The 16191-nt window shown below is 38.7% G+C and overlaps 1 long non-coding RNA gene across 1 annotated transcript; it reads right to left on the reverse strand.

Moving 5' to 3' along the window:
• Positions 1-3029: 3029 nt before the first annotated feature.
• Positions 3030-7450, reverse strand: LOC133266430 (uncharacterized). Its single transcript, XR_009742404.1, has 2 exons — positions 6447-7450; positions 3030-4790 (listed from the first exon to the last, which is right to left on the reverse strand). It is a non-coding gene; the product is annotated as an uncharacterized LOC133266430 (long non-coding RNA).
• Positions 7451-16191: the final 8741 nt, after the last annotated feature.

Below are 16191 nucleotides of genomic sequence, written 5' to 3' on the forward strand. Positions count from 1 at the left end.
TTGACCAGGACTACAGAGAATCAATTCACATGTCATTCTTAGGTGCAGATAATTTGTCTGAGTTGGTGAAGTAGTATCAAGTCCTCAAAGGGGAGATGTTAAGCCAATTCAGGAAACAGGTGTTAAGTTGCTCAAAAGCCAACAAAGAGACAGTGTTCTCCTACTTCCCTTGCCACTCAAGTGTGCCTTGTAGCCCTTCAAAACCAGGACCAGACAGAAATAAATCAGATGGCCTATCACTAATATACTATTTATGCTTATTTTAATTAAATGGCAGGAGATAATGTGGGATTTTAGGGGTTGATTTGATTACATCAAATAAAGGTTCCTCAAAAAGAAAATTGCCAATTTACCTTCCTGTCTGGAGGTAGGTGAGAAATACGTTTTCTCTCCTACTTTATCATCATAGAATGGTTTAGGTTAGAAAGACCTTGAAGATAATCTAATTCCAACTGCCATGGGCAGAGATTATTTGAATAAAAAAAAATCTCAAAATTGTTCCCATACCCCAAGAAAGACATCTAGAAACTCACATTAAGATATTGTGATAGATCAGAGACATGTTACAAGTCCACTGTCATACACTTAAACGAAAAAGATATTTATGCTTTCAATATGCAGGTTTTCTTAAGCATAACATCCATGAATGGTAAAATATATTAAGGATATTTAGTGTCACACTTGGAGACCACTCCCATAGGGGATTTGGGTTAGAAGCTGAGACAAAGTGTGTTTTGTAGGCAGTTAAATGTCCCCCCATTTTAAAGGCTGTAATAAAACATGACACCTTTGGAATTAAGAGCTTGTGTTTTGTTCAGCTCAGGTCAGCATAGACAGATTTTAAAATTCTAAGTAACAGGAGCAACAAAACCTGATTTCCTAAAAATGTCTCTCATGGCTGGATTCACTGACACCTTACACAGTGTCAGTTCCAGCTGATACTCTTCCCATTTCCAGTGCTTGAACCATATAGACTTTCCCATACAGACTCTCCTGTGCTTCATAAGGGTAGAGCTCATGCTACAGTGGGCACCCCATTTACAAGGCTGCTGAAGCTGCCTCTTCTCTGCCCTCCTGGAAATTGTTTAAAACATAATACCTCTGAGACAACTACTTCTTCCAAATTTTGAATCATTCCTACGACTTCTTCTACCGTCATCAGACACAGATCAAACAGATACAGAGGGGGATTTTGTATAAGTCTTGCTTCCTTCTGAAACCATTAAAAAAGGAGTTGCCATGCATGCCCCAGTAGGACTGTGATAGGATTGTCACAAGACAGTTAATGACAGAGGACACAAGGAAAAAAAAAAAGGAAAAAGAAAAAAGAATAAAAGAAAAGAAGCATCCTTTGATCTGTTTAGTGTGTTCCCATTTTCCCTCTTCTCCCTAGCAGCAGAACTCTACATTGCTAGTTGACATTGACTCAGTCTCACTCACAAACTTGGCAGGAAGGAGAAAACACTGATGCCCTGAATGGTATTAGCTCATCCTGTTGTTCCCCAGCGTATTATGTTACCTTAACCACTGAGAGAAGGATCCCTTTAGTTCTCACATTGTGGTACTAAGACATATACAGCATTTAAAATGTAATATTAATTTGCATTGGTTGCAGATGGCAGTCCATTTAGGACATGGAGAGAATAGTACCTGTGTGAGTAAATCACAAATGATGTGACAATTTTTTTAAGAGTATCTTCTAACAGTGTGTCAAAGCATTCTTCTTGTACAGTGCATTAAAAGAAATCTTACACTTGAACTGCTGAGAAAATAATTCATACCGATTTTTTTTAAAGCCTGAATCAGTCCTCTTAACATAATTTCCTGAGCTTTGAACTCATTGAGTCTTCTAATAATGTCCTTAAATGCGGGAAGGAGGTAATTTTCTCTCTCAGTGCCTTTAGGGGATCATCAATCATGCATCACTCGTAAGTGTTAGCATTGTACCATGGCTGCTTTTATTTAAATAATAAAATAAAAAAAAACACAGCCTAATCATGCATGGAGAAAGTGTTGTAGAGCAAAAGTTTCCATTTCTAAATTGCACAGTCTTTGTGCTGAATTGCTGTACCTCCTGCGAGGCAATTTTAGTATAAAGCCCTACAGTGATTCAGATCCCTAGCTAGAGTAATTTTTTTTACAACCTTTCCTTCACCCACTGCCACAACACATTTCTATAGCAAGCAAATTCCATGGATGTCATCAGAACAGATTTATAAATGAGTTGTACTGTGAAAGTGTCACAGAAAATGTATTTATTAAAGCAAGGGACGATGCAAGTATTGAGCTATCTGAAAAAAACAAGCTACTTTTATTAAAATCCCAAGAAATAGGCACCAAGATATTAAGAACTGGTTTGGCTGAGCACTTATTCTCAAGCATTTGCATATTCAGATAATTTTCAGTGTTAAACTACTGTCAAATTAATATACTAGTCTTTTCCACTTGAAAAGTGGATTAGATCACACAAAATGTGATGGTCTTCATCTGAGCCCTCAACTGACTTTTTCCACATTACAAAAATCAATATTTGCTTTTCCAAAAAAGAACTGCAATTGGCAGTAGGTGATTAGCAGAAACAAAGTCTGAATACTAACTGTACTTGGTGGCAGTAAATGGGTAAGAGGAAAACATGAAATAATTCTGAATCTCGCTGTTTGTTGAAAACAGAGTGCATTACTTCTTTAAGAAAAATAAATCAGAGATGGAACAAAATATCCCTGGTGCTTTCCTACTTACGAACAAAGTTGTGTTTCCTAAATATACCGCTGCACAGCAAGAGACATCTCTGCTCACCACTCCAAGAACCCACAGCACAATGTGCTTGGTCAGGATCACACTCCCAAGAACTGTTCTCTGCTTCTCTCAATCACTCTTTCACTTTCTCCTTCAGTTACTTTCACATACTTTTCCATTCAAACAACACTATCTGAACATCATTCACTCCTTTAATACACATTTCTAAATGGTCTTACATGAACCTTTGCTGTGGGCAGTTGAAGCCCATTTTTTGGCACAAGAGACATTACTGTTTCATGAAGATGCTTATTTGTTTCTAAATGTTTGCGGGAAGGAACACATCTTTTCCCACTATGGCTTCATTACACTTTAGACCAGACTTTCATGAGGTATATATAGCAGCAGCAGGAGGGAGCAGCCTACACTTGAGGCTAGCAGTCTCACAGAAATACTGTGCAAATACGACTTACTGCTTTCTTCTCTTTTGTGCAAGACTTGAATAACTGGCACTGCCTCATGCCTGTCAAAAGACTGCTCTGTAAACCCGTTCTCAGCAAAAAGGCAAATATAAGTAAAATGCACATGTTCACCAAGTCTGTTTTTTTCACCTTTTGAACTCTGGAACAGCTTTTTAAAGCAATCAGCTATAAGTGCAAGCGATACTCTGCTGCTACTTAGCCTCTTTTCCCAAGAAACCCATTTGCAAAATATTATTTGTTTATTTCTCTCAGGACAGGAATAAGCATTAAACATGGGAAAGTTAATACACTTCATAATGATAAACCAGGGGTCTAAATGAGTACAAAAACTTGCTAAGGCAAAGACTTCAGAATGATTTTAAAGCTCTAATAGGATTCTTTGCATACATTTGAAACATATATGCACACAAAACACTGACTCAGGACTTGTCACTTCTGTTTCTATTATTATTATGACTTTGCAAGCTGTGTCTTATTAATGAGCATTTAGTGCAGTGCTTTACCTATTGCGGGAACCACTGTATCTTTGACATGTCCGCCTTTTTTCTGAGAACCATACCCTAACTGTTATGAAACTGCAGCTACTTAAGGGAGTACTACAGGTAGCAGAAGCAACACAGAGTAGAAGATTGCATATTGACAAGACAGTCCAGCACAACACAGAAATACATATGCTACCTCAATGACCAGCAGCAATCTAGCACTGGCCAAGTGTGGTACCTCCTCTTGCAAGGAAGGGAGACATTGAATTACCCCTGCTAGCATTACATAAGACTCACCTCATCATTGGTTTTAAGCACGCAAATATTTGGTCTTCTTCCTTTGCCAGCCACCCAATTATGCACATGGACAGCACACACAAAGTTTTTCCTCCTTGCAGAAGAGAAGATACACTACTGGTCACTGCACAAGGCTAGCACTATGAAAGCACTTACCCTGTCCAAGAGGGGAAGATAAAGGTAAGTCACTAAACACAGTCTTGCTTCTGTAAACACATGCCACAAAACTGGGCAAACACAAGGTAAATCTCCTTTAAAGGGTAGATGAAGTATGGAAGCAGATTTTGCCTTCTGCTTAATTCTCGCTGATTCAACTTAATTTGTAAAGTCACCAGGGACAGTTTAGCTCCCACAGCTCTGTCTTTTCTCATTCCAGAGGCATATATGATGCAACACTATGTGTGAGCAGTCTGGGCTGGACTGTGCTTTCAGAGGTGCAGGCCTTTTTACCTCCTGCAGCACTCTCAGTCTCCCACCGGACATCTGAGGCCACTGGCAGTGTTAATGCAGTACTTTCCTGAGTATGTGTCACTTCTGTATGAGAGCACAAGTTACAGAGGTTTCCTGGAAGTCCTAGTTATCTGTGCAGAGACTCACACGCTTGGTCTTGTAGAAGGAAGCAGTCTACTGCAGCATACATACACGATGGGCACCTTCTCTGATCCAGATCCTTTTTTCACAGAACTTCCTCAACTGTTCAAATCAAGACTTAGTAACTGACCCTGCCAGTCAGAATTGCAATACTTCAAGTTTCTTTCTTGTACCTTCAGGCTTTGTTTGTCTGTGAATTCATCTGTCAGGCAAACAAGGATGAAAAGAAAAATGTGAGCTGCTTAGCAGGAAGCTGTATCCATTTAAAGCAAATCTTCAAATAGTTATTAAAATGCAACCTTAGCTTTTCTTCTGCTGCACAGAAACAGCCTCAGTGAGACAGTCACTACTGCCTGTTTACAGAGGAGATTTTTCTCATTCTAATGTTTGCTTTAACAGCTGTTTCAAGTGCAGCAGATAACCAGCGAACAGTCAAATTTTGTGCCTGTGAAAGAGCTCTTACAAGCCGAAATCCCACAGCATGTTCACTGCTAAGCAACGTTAAGCTCCTAGCCTCTACTTAGACTCTGATATTCTTTGCTTTCCACATTCATACTCTGATCTTCATCACACATAAATCTTTCAAGTGGTCTACATGTATAAATGCTGACCACTGCCTAACCCTGAAGTACAACTACTCATCTGCCAAACCACTTCTCCTAAGAGAAGGAAGTAAAGGAAGAAGGCTGATGATTGCATACCCGACCAGGTCTTGCAGAGATGGGAACCAATAAAAGCATGAATATTTACAATGGGAACTTGAACAAGGGAGTGCTTTTACCATCCAGTAATGCAATAGGACTTGGGAGAACTATTCTTGCTCCATTTACTAGCTTATAGGCAGAGACTGCTGTCTGTAACAGTAACTATCAAACAGATTTGATTTGCTGGTTTGTGCCTGAAGGAGTTGTGAAAAGTTTGCAAAAAAGTTTTTCTACCTCCCTTGTTGCCATGAGTACCTAATGTAAGAACAATTCTCAGAAACTAAGGTGCAAATCTTACATTTTGATTCTTCTGCCTGTTAGAGGTGAACCTTCTTTTATAGGAATCTGCAAGAGCACCACTGACTGAAAAATATAATAATCAATCTGTGTTACAATGACTCCTCTCATTTTCATATGCTCATTGCAGTTTAGGAAAAAGTACTCAGAAATTCAATAATAAACATTTCCTGAATTTAAAGTTTAAATAATTGTTGAAAAAAAGTTGAAAAAAGTGCCACAAATGAGATCCTTAGGAAAAATGCCAAACTGGGATCAGACTAGGAGTTAGGCTCCTGTAGAGCCTCATTCCACAATAAGAGGATTTGACTTCCGGAGAGAACATGGCACAAATGACCTCTTCTTATATGCCTACTTTTTTTATTGGCAACTGACTAACAGGTTCTGCTTGACCTCCGTTATTCCATTAAAATTTTAACTACTTATTATTTCAGCTCATTTGTTTTTCACCAGTTCTGTCTTCCTGGAAATGAGCATAAGTAGCATACCCATACTGTATTTTAACATCTTATTCAAAGACACAGTACTGACATGCACAAATACCATACTTCTATGGAAATCTGTTCTACTTCTTGTAGCTAGGTTAGCAGGAGTTTTTTGTTTGCTTTTTTTTTTTTTTTTAACACAGATCAAGTCATTCTTCTTGAACAGAATCATAGCCTTCTCTGCTAAAGTTTCATAAATACAAAGCGAGGTACAAACAGAATATTTTCAGACATCATTAATTCCTCTACTTCCCTGCAGGAATCAACCTTCGTAAATATATCGATTACTTAGAAATATAGTGAGTCTCTGCCTTGCTGAAAGGCAGGGTATTTGTGGCATGACTTGGTGTAGTGTGCAACTACCATGCTAACCTGTTGGAGACAGCTTTCACTGCCTTGGTGAACAAGCTTGAATCTTGCAATATAGCACCTTCTTCTTCCAGGTATCCCACTTCTCAGCTCTAGTCCTTTCCTCGGTGATGTTTTAAGAAATACAAAAAGCACCATTTCATCCATCCAGATGTTCATTGAGTCACTTCACTGCACCATTGGAGAAGAAGTCCACACTACAAGTACAGCATAAAATGTGAGGAAGGAACAGCATGATGGGAGAGCAGGGTTCTGCCTACAGCATAGCTGCAAACTAGATACAGCCTGGTTTTCACTGACACCTGACATTTGCAATGAGTAAGTTCTATACTCGTCCATCTCCCCAATCCAGGATGCTTTCTGAGTAGTAAGAAAATATTGTTTCCTACATGGTTGAAAAGATATTTGAGAGGATAGGCTGTGCAACCTTTTGTTGTTGGTGTGCAACAGCACAGCATGAGACAGGAATCAATCTCCAGCGCACAAATCTGAGTATTATTATCCCCCAAGTACACCTTTGAATGGCATCTCTTTCACAGTTGCCCCTTTACAGCCTTATCCCCATCTTCTGTTCTTTTCTTCACAACTACTTTAATTCTCAAAGTCTTGCTCAGCTTTCCATGGAGTACATGATGCAGGTGGAAGCCTTCTCTTGCTCTTACTTTCCAAACCTGTAGATTTTCTTTAACTCAACACATTTCTCTTCCCTCTTCTGTTTCTTCTTTTGCAGTCCAGAACCAGGCTTCTTTCTGTTTCTTCACACTTACTACTCTTGCTGTAAAGACCTTCTCATCTGTAACCTGCCGTCTGAAACAGATTGCCTTTTGCTCTCTACCTCATCAAGTCATTCCCCTTTTTCAAATTTTAATCAAAAGCATAGATTTTCTCCTTGTCCTGTACCTTTTATTTTTTTTTTCTTTGTGCTATCAGCTTTATGCCTGAATGCCTTAATTATCTCACTGTAGAATGTCTTTACACAATAACTTTCTGTAATTTATAGTCTTCTGCATCTGTGAGGGATATATCAGAGTATATTATTTATGACATTTTCTGTAAAACAGAGAACAATTGTATTCCTGTGGTCTGTCAAAAAATCAGTCTTATGTATAACAAAATTATGTCCTGGAAAGAAAGACTGTATATCACTTCTGTACAATAGAATTAATAAATAAACCGCTTTATGGTATACCCAATTAGCTTGTCTTTTTAAATTTTCAAATAATATTTAGATCATCTAAAGGGTAGAAATCATTTCAAGTAAAAGCAAGGTTTATGGCCAAGTTAAATGAGTAAAACATGGTTATGAACGAGGCTTTCTGCTTACTTTCATGAATTATTGGTATGCATTAGAAACTTTATACACCTGCTCCAGAATTTTAAATTTACTGTAGGTGCAACTCCAATTCCTACTGAACAGTTGACAGCTTCACAAGTGGGCTCTTTGCAGAGGCAATCAAAGGACAAAAAGTAAACGACAATCCAAAGCTCATGATGGATAACACCGGATGTTTCTGAACCTTAAGGTGCTGGTCCTTGCTGCACACTCATAATTTCATTGTCAGTGCCATTATGCCATTACAGGCTGTAACAATATCGTCCCAGAAAAAGTGCTGTCCACTGATGGGGGACACAGAGATATTCACACTGCTCTTGCCCACACTCAGATTGACTGGTGGATAGAATTTTACTTGCTAGTTTCTGCATTAATTATGCTTTTTTTTTTTCATAGAAAGCTTAAGAATTACGAAGATTTTGGACATATAAATTGCATTTATATTTTACTGGACTTAATTACACCTAAAAAACTAAGTACTAGTCTAGGTCATACTCCCTGGCAGTAATCTTTCAATAATACATTCTCAGAGAGGAAAGCAGGAGACAGAAGAAAAGGAAATCAGTTCAGGAGAAAAGGAAGCCAGGCCACAGTATACTGAATGGAGACAATAAGGTCATATGGCCAAGCAAAAAAATGTGGAGGAAAGAAGAAGTAGACATTAACGTATGTGCAGTGTGAAGAAAGGATATGCAGGAGAAGAAAACCTAATCAGGTCCTAATGACTGCTTTTAATGTTTTTCAAATGGAAAACAAAAATCCGTACTCATCTTGCTTTAGATGAATGAGATAGACATGCTTAAGATAATGCTTTTAGAAATGCTTTAGATAAAAGAGATGAGCGTATTTATTTGTCTTCTAGCCTTAGTTCACCACATCACCCATTACTGTGGTTGACACATGGATGACACGGCTCTAGGATAGGATATATCCTCTCCATTAACCTGCTGTTGCTAACCTGAAAATGTGAGAGAATAGATTCCTTTGCAACTCCTTTCTGTATTTCAGAAGATGATGTCTTTCTTACAATGTAAAGATTTTAAAATAAGTAAAAACGTGTTCTGGTCCCCAGTTTGCTGCACTGCTAATTCTAAAGCAGTTTAACACCACTGTGGGAATCACATGCTCCACCATTTAGGTAAGACAGTGAAAAAGACAAAGCTGGTTTTGCAGAGCTCTGTAAATATACCAATGAGAACTGAAACAGATGCAGAGAGCAGTTTTCTGGGACAGTGCTTTTACAGTCTAAGCAGTTACTGACATACCTGCACTGTGTCACTAAGGCAGGCTGAAATGGGAGTCCAGGGCCATGGACAGGGTGTGGGGGAACCTCCAGGGGAGGCTGGATTTCCTTCAGGGCCCTCATAGAAGTAACAGACTAAATGTAAAGAAGTAACTATACATCAAACTCTCCACTAAAATTTTCCTAAGTAACAAAGAAGCATACATTGTTTGAGTTTCTATCAAACATACACCACGCACAGCATAAAAATTCTATATGTTGCTTCCAGGTAGAAAATATCTAAGCATTTAGCAGTGCGTTGTACTACGTAAGTCAAAGCATACACTGGGCTGATTAGAGCAAAACCACTCGCAGCTTTGGGCTGACAAAAAGCGTGCCTGTCACTGTGGGAAAACTATTTCACAACTGAGAAGAATTTGTCTTAACTTGTTTTGCTCATTTGGGTTTAAAGACAATGTTCATTGTCACAGAAACAGAAGAATTGTTTCTACAGTCAAACAAGCCTCGGGGAAAGAGGGAGAGGAGTTGGGCTCATACAGCATGAGAAGGCAGCCCCCTGTCTTACGAAGCTCACTGAAGGACAGCAAGGCAAGTTTGATGGCTCCAGAAGAATGGGAACTGTTCTAGTCAGTGCCTTACAAGGCAACTGTTCTGCTGAGTTAGGAACCACAGCCCTCTCCTTCTTGTTAAATGTGAGCACTCTTTTCCTAAAGACTAAAATCTGTAAGGGCATGAACCACTGAGCAGCAGTAAATAAATAAATAAACACTGTTCTGCAAAATATGAAACTCTCTGTCTCTCCTTTGTTTTCCTGAGCAGCTATTCCTCAGGATCCGATCCCTTCTCTGAAAGGCCTTTACATTTATAAATATTCCGTCCTTAAATCAGGTAGCCTCCCTGACCCCCCCGCAAAGCTTCCCATGGTGATTCTCGGCCATCAACCTCCATAAAATATGGACTTTAAAAATGGTTTGCCTGTAGCAGTAGTTAATATTTTGTCTATTCTTATTTGAATAATTAATCTTCAAGGCCTAACAAACTTTCACTGACGGCTTTCTGCAAGGCACAAAAAATTTCTCCTGGCATTCTCAGCCTACTTCAGTAAAGGTGAAGTTGTAAAATATGCACTTAATGCTCAGAATACAAATTGGAGTTTGCAATGTAATAGAGATCAGATTCAAACTAGCAAATTCACAGAGAATTCACATTTGTAGATCAAGGTTTCCTGAGATGCCATAGGAACTCTGAGGCAAAGTTATGCACTTTTGCCACAAAATCCATATCAAAAATATACTTAAAACCTAAATCCTCTGATTTCACTTTCATAATTTTAATATGAATTATGTATATTCTCTGGGAGTATCTTCACCCTCTTTTCCCTGAAGTCTTTTCTTCTATGGAAATATGACTGATAAGGGCCATTAGGATTATCATTGTTTAACAAGGATCTGTGCATGTTTGCATAAATAATTAGATTCAGAACACTTCTTCTAAATAAGGACTCTATATCAGCATTTGCAAAATGCTCACACCAAGTTTCTAGTGCTTGTGTTCAATTCTAATTTAAAGTTTTCTTAACTCAGTGGCATCAATTATCATTTCCTGTGACAGAAATTTTCATTCGTGTTCAAAATAATAATTTTTGCTTGACATTTCAGTTCTAAGCCCCTATCTTTACCCTTCCCTCCCCCCCTCCCCCAGGAATTATGATTCAGCATCCCTGATGGGAGAGGTGTGGCTCAAGGAGAGTGTCTAGTAACATGACATTATGGATGCTGACAAACATGGCCTGTTCAGTGGCTCACTTTGTATCATCCACACCATCATGCATTTTTTGCTCTGCTTGCAATTTTATCATGTTGTAATACAATACATCACATGCCACAGGGCATTTCAGGGTAATGTGGCTTGTTTGGATGAAATGTATGTTTCTGAAGAGAGCTGGAACTCCTTAGGAAGGAACTTGTTTTTTCATGGCTGTGTTTCCAGAATGCAGAACAATCCAGTGATTGTTGAATTTTCTCCAGGCAACCAGTTACGTACTGTTGACCTTCCCAGCGTTTGGGACCTTTAAAAATCTGATGGCGAGAGAGGCTGCAAAATTATGAGAGACTTTTCTCTCCACACTTCAGAAAGGTTTCAAATATATTTTAGACTGGGGAAAGTTGTTGGTTATGGACTACTCTTTGCAAGCACTCTCTTCATCTTGACTGATCACCTTTTTTCTGACATCCATGTTGTGAATGGCAAGTGAGATGTAATCTTCCTCTCCATCTCCTTATGGCAGTATAAGGGTAGGAAAGCTAGCACATAAACAAAGATGGTAAAGATTTCCACACAGGAAAACAAAACTGATGCAGGACATCAGCCCTTGGTCCTCTAAATAAGCACTCACTGACACAAACAGGAAGTCAAAAATAGGGAACTCAATCAATCTCATAATATTTAAACCAGAGGATACTTTTGAAATGTCATTGCACTTCCTCAGATCTTTTATTGGCTGAGAATTTTCTATTTCACTATTTTTAGCCATTTGTACTTGGGTCATAGGAATAAACAAGTGAATGCAGACCAGGCAGAGAATGCCTCTGTGCTCATGATGGATGCATTAAACCACACTCCTAACAGAATGGGAGAAGAAAGCAATGAAACAACAGTAAAGGAGAAGTAAGAATAATGCGATCCTAGTCCTGTAGCAAAGGGTCATACCAAGTGCATGTATCTATGCATGTTACACAATTGCAAGTTCCTAGTCACTGGAGAACATTATGGAGATCCTTGAATAGCTTTTCAAAACAGTACGGTATCCCTTTCCCATATTTTTAGTATAGACCTTCTGACTATCCATCTCAGCATGACAGTTTCTCAGAAACAGAGAGCGGAGGGCTGGAAACAGTCTGCAGCAAAAATCCGAAATTGTGGAAATATTACTGAGATAAAGAGATGGCAATATAATGTAAACAAACAATTTGTAAGAGTTTTGAAAGCAAGTTCCCACCTCTTCTGGATACACAAAAGTGCTACAGAAGGGACTGTCATTTACAGCATAAATAGTAGTACTGTTAACCTCAATTTAACAAGAGAAGGACAACTGCTATACATGTCAAACACCATAGCATTGTATAAATGATCCACACAGAACAGAAAATCAAGGCACAGAAATAATGTGGAAGGAGTTATTCCTCAAGGAAGCTTGGGACAGAAGCCCATATACAGGTATGCCCGATCCACTTTGCCAAACCAGTGCTGAAACATACTCTATGGTAAATAAATTATAATAATTCCCCAAATTCTTCATATCTCATATAGTAATGATTCAGTCAATAATCCCTTTTCACTCTATAGCAGCTGCTGTGAGTCACCGTGTTTCTCACTCACAAACTCAGAATGTCAAATAAGGCTGCTTGGGAACATAGCTCCCCTCCAGCAGGGCTGTGTGAATAGTGTAGCATTTCTAATAGAACCTAGATGGCTTGTGAGCAGAAGTCCTCCTCAAAGTCATGACACAGACAAAAGAATTTAATCCACCATCACTGATGCAGGATTCCTTTTCTAAATGGGTTGGTGATGAGAGCAGCTGGAATTACAGACATCAGAAAGAGTTATTTTGTTCTGCTGGTTGTGAGGAAAGAACATTTTCCAGTTCTTCAGCAGAACTCTACTTGCTGAAGTCACTAGGATGAAATAGGTCTTAGGAAACCGTACAGACTACATGGATGTGCATTTGGCCTGCTTCATAGAGGTGGATATTTTCCTGCAATAACCTGGGAAGAGGAAAGATAGGGAGACTTTGATGTACTATGTAGAACCACAAACATTATGGACTAATTTACTGAATAAAGATTCATATTACACATAAAAAAAAATCATACTTTTTCTTTATTAAACAATTCTTTTTCTCTTAATACAACTGTTGCAATCTTTCTGTTGATGTATGCTACTACAGGGTAACTGTTGTTAAATTTAACAGGTTTGCCCAAAGGATATTCCTTGTGAGGCTGTACAAAAACCTTCAAAAGGTGCAAAGACCATTTGTACATGGGACAAAATGGGAAACGCTACTACAATATGAAGGTTATACTTGCCCATCAATGACAAGCAGAGGTTTTGCAGCAATATGGCTCATCTGCTAGGACAGAGGTTTAATTGGCTGCTATCTCCGCACTGCCAAAAGTTACAAGTCAAAGCTACAAAAATCATGACTTCACAAAGAGAAATTTTCTCCCATATTTCAAGCAAGCACTTGGAACTGTTTCTACAGAGTTGATGTTTTGTAAGTATTTAAATTATTATTTTGTTAAATGATACCCAGTGTTGTGACGTTCAAGGGAGATCTTATTAATTTATATAAATACCTGAAGGGAAGGTGTCAAGAAGACCAAGCCAGGCTCTTTTAAGTAATGCCCGGAGACAGGACTAGAGGTGACAGGTAAAAACTGAAACAGAGAAGGTTCCCTCTGAACATCCAGCAACACTTTTTCACTGTAAGGGCTTGCAAGCACTGGCATAGGATGCCAGGGAAGTCATGGACTTTCTCTCCTTGGTGATATACAGAAACCACCTGGACAAGGTCCTGGACCACTGGCTTTAGCTGGCCCTACTTGAGCAGCGGGTTAGACATGATGACCTCCAGAGGTCTATTCCAACCTCAACCCTTCTGTAATTCTTTGATTCTGTATTTATCACTTGCCAGGAAAGGCTGGTACTATCTTTGTCTTCATAGGTGAATTCCACTCATACCAGAATACTCACATCTTTATTACGGCAGTGCCACATACAAGACTTTCAACTCCTAAATTATTTCAGTTTCTATGTTTACTGTCAGCACAGAACACATTTGAATCATTGGCTTTATCAGCAAATTGGCAATGCACTTACAGGGCCTGACATATTTAAACACATTACTTCTAATCTTGCTCATGCGCAAGAATTTGTTGAAAAACAAATACTGCTGGGGTTCCATTAGATTACTGTATTTCATCTTAAATTGTTTCTTTAGGGAGACACCTAGCATCACAATGATCAATAACAGATGTGACTGTTTTGGCTAAGTATCAGTCACTAGATAAATACAAATTCCTTGAGGATGCCTTCACTATAACAAGCTTTTTGCTCTTCAACAGCAGATTATCACTGACAGTAACAGGCTGCTGTTAACTGCCCATTAAATCTTTTGACATACAGGATACATACATAGGTGCTGAGTGCTGAATGGCTTCATGTATGACATCTAATGCCTGATATTTATGGAAGGAGCATGTTTCTGCCACAACATATACACACATATACTATGTTAAAGATAGGAAGATGCCTGACATAACTCATTACATGACACATGTCACTACACCTGCACAGACCAGATTTTGAATACTCTAGAGTTGCTTAAATTATACTGAGACTCTTAATATTGTCAGAGTGGTGTAAGTTGCCTTCTATACAAATGAAAGCAAAGCCCACGACTGTGTAATCTGCTTATGCAAAGGAGACAGGCACACAGATATTGCGTATGCACTTTAAGAAGAGCAGTACACATTTGGGTCAAGAAAGATTTTTTAGATCATATTTACTGAAAATACAGCAATTGTTTTATCACAAACAAAAAGTAGAAGTAAAATAAAAAAGACATGGAAAGAATTACTCTGCATTGCAGTAGTATCCTGAAAGTTCAGCACTTTGGTGCAGTATATACCACATTTCTTTTATGTTTGATGCAACATAAAGCCATCGTATTTAGAAGCAGTCCTTAGCTTCAAGACCTGATTATTGTGAAATTATACAGAATGTGTAATCCATGAAATTAGGAATACCTCATCTGAAAGAAAAATCAGTTACATAAAACTTGAATCCAAATTTTCTTGAAACCCTGGTGCTATGCTCTTGGCTCCCCTAAAGTAAATATAAAAATGCATGCTCAGATACCTGAAAGCACATCAGGAACATTATTTAGGTTACATGGCAAACAAATTACACTTAATGTAAGACATATAAGATCCTGGAAATTTTATTGCTGCAAAGCTTAGACTCTGGAGGGAAAAAAATAAAGAGAATTCTACTGATACATACTTTAAAAAAAAAAACAAAACAAAACACGTGTTCTACAGTGGGTGCATGGAAGAGGAAGGGAATAAAGCTGATGGTGCGAAAAAAACAAGCGCAGTATTTCATAACAAGGGATTTTTCTATTATTATAGCCAGCAATAATAGGCTATTATGTGTGGATGTTTAGGATACAAGCAAGCACAGCACTAGAGGGAGCTCATATGGCAAGATTTTTGTGATATCACCTTAAAAGAACTTCACAACAAAAGCTGTGACCATAACAAAAAGGTTCAATGACTTCTTGATGACAGGTAATAATAGACCAGTGTGCATCTGGACAAAATAATTCATGTCATAATTCACAAAAACAGCAGCTGACAATAAATGAAGCAAGCTGAAAAAAAATGCAGTCCAGTTTTTGCATTCACTTCGGGCAGCTGAGGCTTCTTTGATATAGCTCCACTGGCATTGTAACACTGAGAAGCCATTATCACAACGCCCACCTTGCAACACTATACATGACTGCAGGTTTTCTGTCACACTGCTGTTCACAAACCCCTTACTTCCCAAAGCTTGTATTAAGTGGCTAGCACCCTGCACATCAGCTAGCTAGTACATTAGCAAATAGTGAGGTACAACTGCAGTAGATCTAAACAGCCAAATGGTCAGTGCTGAGACCCAATACCCTCCAGTATTTATGTATGGATGCTACGACTGTGTTTTATCTGTGACTTGGTTCCAAGGACCAACGCTCACTGGTGGCTGGAAGTCACTAGGTGCATTCCTACAGGGCATCCTTGAGCCTAATTACTTACCATTTACTTCTGGGGTATCTTTATAAAGTGCAATTTGCTGCCATGGATACTCAAGCTATTTCTGAATTAACTAGCTCAGGTACCAGATACCCATGCCCTTGCTTGGGTATACAACAAGTTAATACGAAAGTGTTTTTCATTTCTGATTAGTTCTTGCACAGACTCCAAGGGAAATCTCTGTCTTAGAGAGCTGAGAGGATGACAGTTTCTTCTCTTATGAACCACCAAAGCTGCTTACCTTCTTGAACAGGAGAGAGAGCAGGACAGCAGAAAGGTAAGATTAATAAAAGTTCGGGATTCAGATGACTTAGGTTTCAA

The sequence above is a fragment of the Pezoporus flaviventris genome, unplaced genomic scaffold (assembly GCF_033815535.1).
Source record: "Pezoporus flaviventris isolate CSIRO_AGI_PZ_B2104156 unplaced genomic scaffold, CSIRO_AGI_Pfla_v1 ptg000007l, whole genome shotgun sequence".
Classification (NCBI taxonomy): Eukaryota; Metazoa; Chordata; class Aves; order Psittaciformes; family Psittacidae; genus Pezoporus; species Pezoporus flaviventris.